At 43.0% G+C, this 13,500-nt stretch overlaps 1 protein-coding gene and 1 long non-coding RNA gene across 11 annotated transcripts in view; one reads left to right on the forward strand and one right to left on the reverse strand.

The window, feature by feature from the left end:
* frmd4a (FERM domain containing 4A) overlaps nt 1-13,500 on the reverse strand; it is a 773,221-nt gene that overhangs the window by 197,564 nt on the left and 562,157 nt on the right. The window lies entirely within an intron of this gene.
* Nucleotides 1,746-12,481, forward strand: LOC140466653 (uncharacterized). The gene is made up of 3 exons (XR_011955246.1): nt 1,746-1,801; nt 2,223-2,332; nt 11,311-12,481. It is a non-coding gene; the product is annotated as an uncharacterized lncRNA (long non-coding RNA).

Consider the following 13,500-nt stretch of genomic DNA (forward strand, 5'->3'; position numbering starts at 1 on the left):
TGGGGGTTACAGAGATAGGGTGGAGATATAGGGGCTGGAGAGGGTTACAGAGATAGGGAGGGGGTGTAGAGGCTGGAGGGGGTTACAGAGATAGGGAGGGGTGTAGGGGCTGGAGGGGGTTACAGAGATAGGGAGGAGGGTGTAGGGGCTGGAGGGGGTAACAGAGATAGGGAGGGTGTATAGGGGTGGAGGGGGTTACATAGATAGGGAGGGGGTGTAGGGGCTAGTGGGGGTTACAGAGATAGGCAGGGGGTGTAGGGGCTGGAGGGGGTTACAGAGATAGGGAGGAGGGTGTAGGGTCTGGAGGGGGTTACAGAGATAGGGAGGGGGGGGTGTAGGGTCTGGAGGGGGTTACAGAGATAGGGAGGGGGGTGTAGGGTCTGGAGGGGCTACTGAGATAGGGAGGGGGTGTAGGGGCTGGTGGGGGGTAACAGAGATAGGGAGGGGGTGTAGGGCTGGAGGGGGTTACAGAGATAGGGAGGGGGTGTAGGGGCTGGTGGGGGGTAACAGAGATAGGGAGGGGGTGTAGGGGTTGGTATGGGGTAACAGAGATAGGGAGGGGGTGTTATCACTGGCTGATGTGAAAACGAATTTGTGGATTGTGAAATGTTGGTGCAAGTGATTGTCAGAATGTGGGAACGTTGTGAAGCATGGATCTGGCCAGGCGGTGAGTTAGCTCCCAGGGAGCAGAAATGTTGGGGAAAGTGTTGTAGCCTGTGCTCAGAATGAAAATACTGTAGCGAAGAGCGTTTGATCATTGGAACTTGAATTTCGTGAACCTTTGAGATTCCCGCTTCATTTTATAATATATTTGCTTTCAAAGTCACTCGACTTTGATTGAGTTTGTGTTTCTTTTGCAGTCTTCTCCTGGGTTTTGTTGTTTAAACAGGGGCACGGTGATAATACAGACAAGAATGTTTATCTCTGGATTCTGATTTACTGTAATTGGATCATTTCCCCAGGACTCATTCAGGAGTGACTTCACTCAGAGGGAGAGAAGTCAGCGGCTCTTGTAAAGATAAAATACAATAAATCCTGCCAGCATGATTTATCAAAGTAAAGCCAAAAGGAAATGACAAAGATGTGTGGATGTCTACTGTTAGTGCTTAATCAGGCATTTGGCATATTCTCTGCTCAAAATGAAGATGTATTCTGTAAAATTTGTGGAGCAGCTTCCCTGAAACCACCATCACTCTTCAGGGCTACAGTGAGGGATCATTGTGATGCCCTGCTATTCTTTCAAGGGCCCAACTTGCTAAGTGTGTTTATGTAATAAATTTTGAACGAGATTGATTATTGCACTCAGTCCAGTTCTGAAACCCGTCATCTCTGTTTATGACCTGAGGCAGTTCAGCAAAAGCTGAATCCAGCATGGTTTACTCTGTGGCCAATTTCAGTCCGTCCATTAAGAACAGACCCGTTTGTCATGGGAAATGTGTTATGTTTGTCTATGTTATCATGGTTACACATTTCAGTGACTGTTGACTGAACAATTCATCAGAGAGTCAAACCTGGCCAGTGCACACTGGTCCCGACCCCTAATGGGAACGGTGTCACTGATATTCATACTCAGGCAGACAACAACATGAGAGCTCGATGATGATGCTTAAAACCTTCCCCTCCCTCTCCAATTTCAAATCCACATTGTGCTATTTTTAACAGATCTGTCCAATAACTTGTTATCACTGGGGACAGGCAGAAATTGTTGTAGAAAGTTTGCTAAAATAGCGCTGGGGTAATTAACCTGAGATACCTCATGGTCAGATAAACATCAGCCCACTGTCGTTCTCTGACATTTTAGGTATGTGTGTTTCTTTTGCTGTCTGTGTACATCTGCTCGGTTTTGTATTTTCCAAGTGTTGCATGTGCATGAATATGTCCTTCTGAACCTGTGTGGGTGAATAATGCTTGGTATATTTGCTTTGCTCTGTGTGTTACATGACTGAAAGTATTGCTGTGTATGTGTGTCTTTGTATGTGTATTTGCGTAGATGTGCATGTCCCTATATGTTTGTGTGTGTGTAAATGTGTGCTTGTGAGTGTGTACCTATGTGTGTGCATGTGTGCCTATGCGTCTCTGTGTTTGTGCACGTGTGTGTAAAGTGTGTGTCTGCATGTGTCAGCCTGAATGCTGTTGCTCTGTGTAAGTCGGTGTGACACTGACTGTGTGCACGAATATCTGTTCTTGCAAATGTAAAGCTGGAAAGAATGTTGTGTTTTCAGGTTGCCTCTTTAATTTTGGAAATAAAGGAAGAATGAAAGGAGTTATGTGACCTGTTCTGAATTCTGCCTAATGTGAAGTTTGGATGACTTGAGTTCAGGCCTAAAGATCGGTAAGTCAACATTAAGAGGCTTTAGTGAACAGAGCAATCTACAATGGACGGTAACAGAGGACATCTCTGGATCCCTAGATTCAGGTCCAACTTTCTCATCAAAGACCATGTTCAGGGGTTACTCTTAGAGTCAAGGTAGAGTTAACCCTTTATTCCAAACTGACTGTTAACACTTAAAGGGGGCGGCTGGGTTATCTTACTGGGAAGGTGCAGGATGTTGACAATGAAAGAATAAAGAATAACCGTTGTGTGGGACTTTGGATTCTGTTGATGAACTGATGGTCATCAAGTCTCACTTAGACATGTCAGGTGTTGAAAACAGATTCTTGATGAAGGGCTTTTGCCCAAGACGTCGATTTTGCTGCTCCTTGGATGCTGCCTGAACTGCTGTGCTCTTCCAGCACCACTAATCCAGAATCTGGTTTCCAGCATCTGCAGTCATTGTTTTTACCTCGGTGTTGTAAACAGTCATACTTTAAGATGTCTATTTAATTCCAAGACTGGTTGGATTTGAGGGTCTAGAGGAGAGGTAATTAGCATTTCTACCTGGATAAAAGGATCATGTCATTCACACTGCCATGGAGATGAGGTTTGAAAGTGAAGTATACACAGCAAGCCATAAGACCATTAGACATAGGAGTAGAAGTAAGGCCATTTGGCCCATTGAGTCCACTCTGCCATTCAATTATGGCTGATGGGCATTTCAACGCCGCTTACCCGCACTCTCCCCATATTCCTTGCAAAATCAAGAATTTATCAATCTCTGCCTTGAAGACATTTAACATCCCGGCCTCCACTGCACTCCTTGGCAATTATTTCCACAGGCCCACCACTCTCTGGCTGAAGAAATGTCTAATTTCTGTTCTAAATTGACCCCCTCTAATTCTAAGGCTGTGCCCACAGGACCTAGTCTCCCTGCCTGACAGAAACAACTTCCCAGTGTCCACCCTTTCTAAGCCATGCATTATCTTGTAAGTTTCTATTAGACCTCCCCTTAACCTTCTAAACTTTAATGAATACAATCCCAGGATCCTCAGCTGTTCATCGTATGTTAGACCTACCATTCCAGGAATCATCCGTGTGAATCTCCACTGGACACGCTCCAGTGCCAGTATGTCCTTCCTGAGGTGTGGGGCCCAAAGCTGGACACAGTATTCTAAATGGGGCCTAACTAGAGTTTTATAAAGTCAGTAGCACATCGCTGCTTTTATATTCCAACCCTCTTGAGATAAATGACAACATTACATTTGCTTTCTTTATCATGGACTGAACCTGCAAGTCGACCCTTAGGGAATCCTGCACTAGCACTCCCAGATCCCTTTGTACTTTGGCTTTATGAATTTTCTCATCGTTTAGAAAATAGTCCATGCCTGTATTTTTTTTTCCAAAGTGCAAGACCTCACATTTGCTCACGTTGAACTTCATCAGCCATTTCCTGGACACTCCTCTAAACTGTCTAAATCTTTCTGCAGCCTCCCCACCTCCTCAGTACTACCTGCCTGTCCACCTAACTTCCTATCATCGGCAAACTTCGCCAGAATGCCTCCAGTCCCTTCATCCAGATCATTAATATATAAAGGGAACAGCTGCGGCCCCAACACTGAACCCTGCGGGACCCCACTTGTCACCAGTTGCCATTCCGAAAAAGTACCTTTTATCCCAACTCTCTGCCTTCTGTCAGACAGCCAATCCTCAATTCATCCCAGTAGCTCACCTTGAACACCATGGGCCCTCACTTCACTCAGCAGCCTCCCGTGTGGCACCTTATCAAAGGCCTTTTGGAAGTCTAGGTAGATGACATCCACTGGGTTTCCCTGGTCTAACCTACTTGCTACCTCTTCAAAGAATTCTAACAGGTTTGTCATGCATGCTAAATCCATGCTGACTTGTTTTAATCTGACCCTGCACTTCCAAGAATTTAGAAATCTCATGGTTACTGATGGATTCTAGAATTTTACCTACAACTGAGGTTAGGCTAATCAGCCTATAATTTTCCACCTTTTGTCTTGACAGCCATTGCAACATTGGCTTGCAGAGCTTTCTGAGATACTACTGAAACTTACAGAACCCAGCATATCCACAAAATCTGAGACACATTGAGAATGCGGAAAGATAGAGGTGGTCAGTCTCTTTGACCATCAGTTAGATTGTGAGTCAGAGCTCACAGTCAGATTGAAGAAATTTATTTGTGAGGATTTAAATGAAATGGAAAGATTTACCTAACTTTGGTTAGTGAGCAACATCTCTAAAGTAACCTTAAAAATCACACAACACCAGGTTATAGTCCAACAGGTTTAATTGGAAGCACTAGCTTTCGGAGCGCTGCTCCTTCATCAGGTGGTTGTGATGAAGGAGCAGTGCTCTGAAAGCTAGTGCTTCCAATTAAACCTGTTGGACTACAACCTGGTGTTGTGTGATTTTAACTTTGTACACCCCAGTCCAACACCGGCATCTCCAAATCATAAAGTAACCTTCCTTGTGAAAATTAGTTCTGGGTTTACACTGAGCTGGGAAAGGGAAAGGGAGGAAACCATTAAAATTTGAGAATACCTTTAGACTGGTTCTGGGACAAGAAAGTGTCAATTTAATGAAAGAATAAAGAATAACCATTGTGTGGGATTTTGAATTCTGTTACAATACCAAATCCGAGATAATTCCTGTCAGTAAAAATATAAATCACCTACTAAGTAGAGTTTGGTCAATGTTTGCTTTTAGATTATTTGTTGTAGGAAATGTCTTAAAATGTAAAATTTTGTCAAGTGATCCTTTCAGTAAGTCACTAGAAATTCAAACATCTTTTTAAAGCTAGTGGTCACTCTAGGGCTCGTAACATTCTGTTGCAGTGTGTACATTTCACTGTGTATGTGAGAGTATTATTCAGTGTGTATGTGAGAGTATTATTCAGTGTGTATGTGAGAGTAATATTACCCAGGAGGTCAGAAGGTGTAGTAACAGACGTAGGCCATTCAGTCTTTTGAGAGAAAACAATACCCCTCAACTCTGCCCTAGAAGAGCAACACCTAATTTCAAAACATCCCCAATTCTAGACTCAACCACAAGACACACCATAATTTTAACATCCACCTTGTCAAGACCTTTCAGGATTTCATAAACTTCGACAAAATCAACTCTCACTATTCTAAACTCCAGTGCAAACAAGCCTAATGTGTCCAACATTTCCTCATTAAACAAGCTGCTCATTCCAAGGGATCACTGTAACAAACCTCCGCTCAACCACCTCCAATGTACTTACTTCCTCATTTAAGTAAGGAGACCCAGACTGCACAGAGTGGTCGCCCCAGGCCCTCGTATAACTGCAGCATAACATTTCTAAAAACCAAAACAATTGCCGCTGCGATAAATCAGAAACAAAAACGCCCTCCCCCTCCCCTATCTTCTGTGTATAAACTCACATTTTTGAGGTGAGGAGACTAGGACCCGTGGACACAGCCTTAGAATTAGAGGGGGTAAATTCAGAACAGAAATGCGGAGACATTTCTTCAGCCAGAGTGGTGGGCCTGTGGAATTCATTGCCGCAGAGTGCAGTGGAGGCAGGGACGCTAAATATCTTCAAGGTAGAGATTAATAGATTCTTGTTGTCTTGGGAATTAAGAGCTACGGGGACAATGCGGGTAAGTGGAGTTGAAATGCCCATCAGCCATGATTGAATGGCGGAGTGGACTCGATGGGCCGAATGGCCTTACTTCCACTCCTATGTCTTATGGTCTTATGGACATTTTCCAAGATACTATCAGGTCTGAGGAAGGGTCACCGGACCGGAAACATTAACTCTGATTTCTCTTTGCAGATAGTGCCAGCCCTGCTTAGCTTTTCCAGCCACTTGTTTTTGTTTCTCCTTGTTTTTCTGTTCAATATTCCTCTCGCCTTCTTAATCACGAGATGAACCTATGTATTGAGTTTTAATGACTCACGTATTAGATCACCTGGATTCCTCTGCTTGTTGGAGTTCCACAGCAATTCTCTGTTTAAGTAATACTCTACCTTTTTATTCTTTTTGTCAAATTGACCAGCTTCATATTTTCTGACACTAAGCTCCACCTCTATTTATACCAGTCTGTATCATTGGTATAGCACCTTCACAATCAACCTTCCTCACTCTCTTTGTGCAAATGTTGCCACCGTACCTTTGATCCTTGTACCTAAGTCATTGATATAAATCGTAAAATGTTAACGGCCAGCACAGACCTCTGCAGACCCCACTTATACATCTCTGAGAAACATTTATTTATACCAGCCAATCTTCAGTTACCCTGCCAATACAACATGAGCCCCTGCATCGTACAATGACCGTTCTTGTCAAATGCCACCTGGAAATCCAGGTACAGCACATCAGCAGCCTACCCTTTATCCAGCTCATGTTGCTCCTTCAGGCACTCCCATAAATCAGTGAAACGCAACTTCCCTTTCATGAAACTGTGCTAACTCTTGTATATTCCTCACCACGGGCATCAAGATAACTGGACTAAAGTCTCCCACCTTCTCCCTCCCTTCTTGAATACAGGGTTATATCTGCTATGTCCCAGTCTGACAGAATCTTTCCAGAATTGAACACATTTTGGAAAATGCACCTACCACTCATAAGCCACTGTTTGAATAATCTGTTTTTTATTATTCCTGTAAAAGTGAAAAACTCAAAACTCTGGGATCAAACACAGCTCCACCCATTTGATCAGTAATCCTTCTTTAGTGATTATTATTTCACCAAATTCCTCCCTTCCTTCAACATCATGATTTACAACCAACTACGGGCACATTTTTAGTGATATGGTGATGACAGCAGCAAAGTATCGATTCATGACATCTGCCATTTAGAGTCATCGAACAATACAGCATAGAAACAGGCCCTTTGGCCCATCATGTCTCGGCTGACCCACAAACACAAAACTCCAAATCCCATTGACCTGCACTAGGTCCATAACATTCTGTGCCCTGGCATTTTAACTGTTCATCCAGATGTTTTGTAAATGTTATGAGAGTACCTGCCTCCAACACCCTCTCAGCAGCATGTTCTATATTTCTGGGTGAAACAAAAGGTTTTCTCAGATCTCCTCTAAGCCACTTACTCACTCCTTGAGCACAACTAACTGCTTGTTCTCACTCACTAGAAGACCAACACTCATCTTACTCACTCCTTTCCTTTTTAAATACCTGTAGTTTCTTTGTCCATGTTTTCATATTCCTGGGAATCTTCCTTTCACGCTCTTATTGATTTATTCTGGTTGATATCACTTGAACCTGTCATTTATCTTTGCAAAGTTTATTCTTTTGTTACAAGTTTGAAACTTTTCCTAACTTCTTTGATGAAGCACAGATGGCAGCTCCTACCCTTGACCTTAATTTTGTTTATTAGGAAAGTGCTTATTTTTAGCGATTCTCAGATATCTCTTTACAAATCTGCCACTGCATCCCTCCTGATCTATCTTTGAGCCCAATACCTCGGTTCATTTCAGCTAGGTCAGCTTTCATGCCGATATAAATGCTCTTTTTTAAAGTTTAAAACACTTGTCTTTGACCCACTCTTCTTTATTTCAAACTGGATGTACAATTCAATCATATTATGATCACTAATACCCAAAGGTGCCCTAACTTTGGGGTTATTAATGGGTTCTGTCACATTACAGAGTTTGAGGTCTGGTGTAATCTACTCTCTGCTATTCCTGACAGCTTTCAATGATGTCCCCATCAAAGCTTCTACTACGGAACAGATTTTTCTAGTTTATACACAGACTAAGATCATCCATGATAATTGGCCATCTTTTCACCACAAACACCAAATACTTCCTCTTACATATTTTATCCTACATTGTGGTTACTGTAATGGGGTCAAAAATCATTATAGAATCCTATAGTGTGGAAACAGGCAATTTGGCCCACAAGTTCATATCAATTCTCCAAACAGTAACCTACCATTCCCCTTTACCCCTTGACTAATGCACATAACCTACACATCCCTCAACACTACAGGCAATTTAGCATGACCAAATCACCTAACCTGGACATCTTTTTACTGTGGAGGAAACCAGAGCACCCAGAGGAAATCCACACAGGGATTTTGTGCAAACTCCACACAGACAGTAAGTAGTTAAGGAAAGTTTGTGGGGGGGGGTGGGGGGCTTGCATTTGTGAATAGTTATTGTTTAGTATTCACTATTAAGAAAATAAACTGTTATTTTTCTTTAAATAGTGGAGTTTGGGAGTTTTCTGTCACTCACACTTTAACAGATGGTGAGGGGAGGCGAGCTTTTCTGAGTATTTAGTTTAATTAACAGAGGGGTTCGACCTCTGCATTGTAATAAAAGGAAGAGGAGTCCTTGCTGACTTTGCTGACACCACGGGGAATGTGCCAGGGCTTTCGTTTGAAAGGCTGCACTAGGGGCTGGTTCTGAAATGGTTCATTAGTAAAACAAAATGGTGGCATTCAAAACCAAAATGGTGGCAATGAAATAATTGCTAGAATAACCTGTTGCATTCCCCTGTCCTGCTATGCCATCTCACCGCCACCCATTGACACAATGCTATTACCATCAATGGTCGCATGGTGGTTCAGTGGTTAGCTCTGCTACCTCACAGCGCCAGGGACCTGGGTTCAATTCCAACCTTGGGTAGCTGTCTGTGTGGAGTTTGCACGTTCTCCCTGTGTCTGCATGGGTTTTCTCCGGGTGCTCCGGTTTCCTCCCACAATCTGAAGATGTACATGATAGATGAATTGGCCATGCTAAATTGCCCATTTTGTTCAGGGATGTAGAGGTTAGATGCATTAGTCAGGGGTAAATGTGGAATAATAGGGGAAGGGAATGGGTCTGGGTGGGTAACTCTTCAGTGGGTATTAGAATCATAGAATGCCTACAGTGTGGAAATGGCCCCTCAGTGTGGACTTGTTGGGCTGAAGGGCCTGTTTCCACACTGCAGGGACTCTGTGAGTACATTACCCTTTGTGACACCATTTGTTCTGCGTATGTGCTGTCAGTAGTGTCAGAAAACAGAAGTTAGATTATTATAACCAGTTTCTTAGTTTCTGACATGAATTATAGTGGATTTTGCTTAAGTGTCAATATACAAGCATTTACCTAAAAAAACACAATAGTTCCGATTTTAAGATGTGACCTGTCACTGTTCTTTCTTAGGTTTCCAATTGTAAGAGTTCAGTTTGTAACCAATATCTTCCAAACAGAAATTATGGAAACATAGAAAATCAGAACAGGAGTAGGCCATTCGGCCCTTTGAGCCTGTTCCACGTTTCAACATGATTATAGCTGATCATCCATCTCAATCCCTTATTCTCACTTTCTCCCCATATCCTTCGAACCCTCTAGCCCTAAGAACGATATCTAACGCCTTCATGTTTTGGCCTCAGTTGCTTCCTGTGGCAGTGAATCCCACAGGCTCCCCCCTGTCTGGTGAGACATTTCTCCCCATCTTAGTCCAAAATGACCTACCCTGTATCTTTAGACCGTGACCCCTGGTTCTGGACTCCCCCAGTCTTTGGGAACATTACACTCAACAGCTGCCAACTGGAAAAGCATCTTCTCTGTTTTTGATCCTATTATTAAAGATGTTGATTTCAAACAGCGTCTCAGTTCTCAACTCTCCCTTCCAGGAAACAGCCAACATAGACTTGATGGACCAAAAGGCCACACTTCTGATTGTGCAGCCTTAATGATGCAGCTATTGAAATAACTTCATAGAGTCCGGTATCCCATCACCAAGTTACTCTTTATTTAAAAGTCTTTGACACTGACTCAGCTCCCTCAGAGCCAGCTCTCAGAGTGAGCAGAACCTTTGACACTCCTGTTTATTTTGTTTCTTTTTTTTCCCACACTACCACCTAACTGTGGTAGTGCTTATTTATTCCCCCACACCCATGTTGTGTGTGTGTGTGTGCGGGTGTGAGACACAGTGAGAGACACAAGGTGCTCAAATCTTTATTCAATTTCCACCACCAGGAAGATAGGAAACACCCGAGTGGCCAGTGACAAGCACTGCCCTTCACATCAAAGGGCAATGCTGTGTGCTCAAACAGTGAAGGGGAGGGCGGGGATTAAATCAAAATAGAGTTGGAGGGAGAAGACACTTCTGTTTATTTATTTATTTTTTTTAATTAGTGCTTATTTTTATTCCCCAGCACCCATAGTGTGTGTGTGTGCAGGTGTGAGACACAGTGAAAAGACACAAAGTGCACGAATCTTTATTCAATTTTCCACCACCAGGAAGATAGGAAAACACCCGAGTGGCCAGTGACAAGCACTGCCCTTCAAACCACAGGGCAATGCTGTGTGAGCAAAACAGTGAAGGGGAGGGTAGGGACTAAATCAAAATAGAGTTGGAGGGAGAAGACACTTCTGTTTATATCTGTCAGCCAGGGCTCCCTGATTGGACCCCATTAACAGCCCCAATCAGCGAACTCATATTGTATGAGTTCTACCCTGCTGATCTCATTACAATCATTACAGCTGTACCTCCCATCCCAGGGGGGACAGAGTCACTGCCAACTTTTCAACATCAGAGATTAGACATTGATAAGATTAAAAAAGGAAGATACTTGTCATAGTGACAATAGGGGATGGGGAGGCATTACAGTCATTTTGGATTCAGGAAGGTAACACTGCAGAGTGATGCAGGGAATGGGCTGGGATTGGGTTCAGGGGCTAGCACTCTGCTGTCTGGCTCACACCCAGTGAATGGCCACTTGATCAAGGCACGTGGGGGAGGGTGACAGTAACAGGACACCCCCTGCAGGCGCTGAGGAGAAGGGGCAAATTGCCCTGGCACCCAACATCACCCAAGGTGGCTGGACACAGCAAAAAACATTGACCATCTCCAAGCGCAAATAATGCCCAAGAACAAAACTAAAATACAAGAAAGGAGGCGATGTCCTGAGATGGAAATGATTCATTGAAGCGGTATATTCGGATCATGTGTGAACTGCTCATTAAATGGCAATGCATTGACATTTACAGGCTCCAACAAGCAATTTATCAACCCTCCAGAGACCAGAGTGCAGGAGAGGAGGGAACAGCACTGTCCAGGGCAATTACACCAGGATCTGGACTGACTTCCACTCCAACCATATCCACACTGTTGAAGCAACGAGGCTCTAATCACTAGCAAGTGGTTCTTTGAAGTGACTGCTGGTTTGCAGCCTGTTTTTATGACAGATTTCTGTCAGTAGACCGTTCTGGTAAAAACCGGTCTAGGAGGTAGCACCAGAATCTCACTCAGCAGTCTCTGAAAGCAATGGCCAGCGTTCTGAAAAGCGCTGTATGGAACATTAAACAAACTGTCCTTTCACAAGGAAAACCACTGCTGAACAATTTAACCAGCCCCTAGGTCAGTGTGTAAATTTAGTTCCTATGATGTAGGCATTACATTGTAAATTGGATCGACTGGTGAAGTATTGCACTAGTTTTGTGTAATTGTGTCACATTTGTAATTTGTTACTTGTTGTAAGTTTTTTTATAAACAATTATTTTTTAAGTTAATTTTAAGTGGCTGTTAGCTATGGGTAATGGTCTTTCTCTTAAGGCAGGAGGGATGTCCCATTCCAGCACAGGTTCTTGAAGGTAACATTCCAATACAGTATTGAGGGAGCCCAGCACTGTCAGGGGTGCTGTCTTTCAGATGAGACAGTAAACCAAAGCTACATTTACTCTCACAGCTGGAGGTAACAGATCTCCTTGGAACTTGATCAGAGGAGTTTCCTCTTGTCTAAGGCGCATTTGTTTCCCTCAACTAACAGGACGAAAATCAGACTATTTGGTCATGATCAAATTGCTGCTTCTGGGAGTTTGCTGTGTACAAATTGGCAGCTGTGCATCAGATATCACTTGGAATATTGTATCCAGTTCTGGTCACCCTACTATAGGAAAGATACAGAGGCTTTGGAGAGGGTGCAAAGAAGGTTTACCAGGATGCTGCCTGGACTGGAGGGCTTGCCTTCTGAAGAAAGGTTGAATAAGCTCGGACCTTTCTCTCTGGAGAGAAAGAGGAAGAGAGGAGACTTGATCGAGTTGTACAAAATAATGAGTGGAATAGATAGAGACAATAACCAGAGACTTTTCCCCAGGGCAGGGTTGACTGGTCCGAGAAGGCATAGTTTGAAGACATTAAGAGGAAGGTATAAAGGAGACATCACAGGTAGGTTCTTTACACAGAGAGTTGTGAATGCATGGAATACATTGCCAGCTGTGGTGGTGGAAGCAGAATCATTGGGGACATTTAAGCGACTGCTGGACATGCACATGGAGAGCAGTGAGTTGAGGGGTGCGTAGGTTAAGTTACCATATTTTACATTAGGATGAAATCTCAGCACAACATCGTGGGCCAAAGGGCCTGTTCTGTGCTGTACTTTTCTATGTTCTATGTTCTATTACATCAGCGATTACACAGCACAGAGGACTCAGTTAGCTTTGTAGTGCCTTGAGACATTGTGGAGTCATGAAAGGTGCTATATAACGGTAAAAAATAGAGAATCTTAGGGCAACTTAGGCAGTTTCATACAAAATATAGTTGAGGAATTTAGTTAGATTGCAGCGATGGAACCTGAATTTGAAGGTACCCAAGCCTGAAAAAGACCTGTTGGCCAAAGAGGAGTTTCCGATACTCAGTTTCGATTTAGCAATGATTTTGTAAAACCGTATCTGATTAGAGTGACCGGCAGTGATTAATTGATTACACGAACATTTGAAAGAAATAAAATGAGACAGCTTCCAACAAATCCAATTCAGGTCTGACAAATCAAACCGTTTTAAAAGGTTATTTTTTATGACAGGGATCAAATTTCGACAGATCATCTTGCTTAGAGGCCTACAGTTAATTGCAATACATAATCCTTTGTAATTCCACTGGGGGAAGATTTGATGTGACTCATATTTTAAGGCCTTTGGGGCTCGTACAATGCAGACAGCACTATGAAAGTTTATTTAGCTGGGATATTCTATTTTGGCAGATTTAAATCTCTACATTGTTCTCCAATATTCTTGTCTCACCTATTTACTGACAATAAATTATCCCTGGTCTACCTTGTAAATTAAAATGCAGTTTGGAATATCAACAATGCCATCATTTGCATACTTGCATTTATGTTCAAAAGAGCACAAGTCATCCCTGGTGTACTGGCCTATATTTATTCCTCAATAAACATCACAAAA

The sequence above is a fragment of the Chiloscyllium punctatum genome, chromosome 44 (genome assembly GCF_047496795.1).
Source record: "Chiloscyllium punctatum isolate Juve2018m chromosome 44, sChiPun1.3, whole genome shotgun sequence".
Classification (NCBI taxonomy): Eukaryota; Metazoa; Chordata; class Chondrichthyes; order Orectolobiformes; family Hemiscylliidae; genus Chiloscyllium; species Chiloscyllium punctatum.